Source organism: Lactuca saligna, chromosome 4, assembly GCF_052625555.1.
Source record: "Lactuca saligna cultivar CGN05327 chromosome 4, ASM5262555v1, whole genome shotgun sequence".
Classification (NCBI taxonomy): domain Eukaryota; kingdom Viridiplantae; phylum Streptophyta; class Magnoliopsida; order Asterales; family Asteraceae; genus Lactuca; species Lactuca saligna.
In genome coordinates this window covers 36,111,015-36,112,137 of record NC_136420.1, presented here as the reverse complement: position 1 = coordinate 36,112,137, position 1,123 = coordinate 36,111,015, and the positions used below count along the sequence as shown (strand labels likewise).

Genomic DNA, 1,123 nt, shown 5'->3' with positions numbered 1-1,123 from the left:
GTGTTATCCTTGGATCCATATTATTCAGCATGGCCATTACAATTGCTATTTCTTCTGTTTGGGCCCCTCCACTGCCTTTGATTCCATCTTGCCTAGGGTTGTGGTATTCGCGAGAGTGCTTCACGAATTCTTCAATCAACTCCTTGAACTCCCTTGGATTTTTCTTTGTTAATGGTCCTTGAGAGTCAAGGAGTTGTCTCGTTATAACGTTGACCCCATCATAGAAAATTGAGATCTCTTGTTGCACATTTAGATCATGCTGAGGGCAATTTCTGAGCAAGCCCTTGTACCACCCCCATGCTTCGTATAATGACTCCCCCATCTGTTGCTCAAAGTTGGCTATTGCCTTCTTGAGTTTAGATATCTTGGATGGCGGGCAAAACTGGTCCAGGAATTGCTCACGCATTTGAGCCCAAGTGGTGATTGTACTCGGTGGAAGTGATTTTAACCACTCCTTAGCAACTCCTTTGAAAGTGACGGGAAGCATCTTAAGCAAGACTATGTTTCTGTTGACATTTGGGACGTTGAAGTAATCCGCAATGTCGTTGACTTCATCTAGATGCTTAAAAGCATCCTGATGATCTTTCCCATAAAATGGGATATCCTTCAGTGCAGTCAATATGTGTCCCTTCAACTCTAATGTGGCAGTGGCAGGTATTGCGGGTTGGACTAAACCGGGACCCACATCTTCTCAGATCCGCTTCTTGTAAGCTCCCATGGACATCTCTTCGATTGCTTCCATCTTGTTCCTTGGCTCGTTCTCGGGTTCGCTCGTATGTTCTTTAAATTCCGACTCGGTATCGCTTTCGGACTCGGTTTGGACGGGCGTATGATCCAAATGCTAAAGATTGCTCTTGTGCCTCGCGGATGAACTTGACTCTCCTGTCTTCTTTCCCGACTTCCTAGAAAAGGCTGACTTCAATTCTTGTAAGGGCGTCTTCTTCTTGTGAAGTGCAGACTCGGGATCTTCAAGTGGTGGCACCAAGTGTGTGTTTGAGCTTCTGGTCATGAACTCCTGCAACTTGCTAAACTAAAAACGTAAAACTGAACTAAAATAAGAAAAACTAACTACAAACTAAAAATAAAATAATTTTTTTTTTGTAACTTTCCACGTCGTGGCTAG

At 43.8% G+C, this 1,123-nt stretch overlaps 1 non-coding gene across 1 annotated transcript; it reads left to right on the top strand.

Annotated features, from left to right (window-relative positions):
- The first annotated feature begins 251 nt into the window (after window positions 1-251).
- Window positions 252-358, top strand: LOC145044492 (small nucleolar RNA R71). The gene has a single exon (XR_013681440.1). It is a non-coding gene; the product is annotated as a small nucleolar RNA R71 (small nucleolar RNA).
- Window positions 359-1,123: the final 765 nt, after the last annotated feature.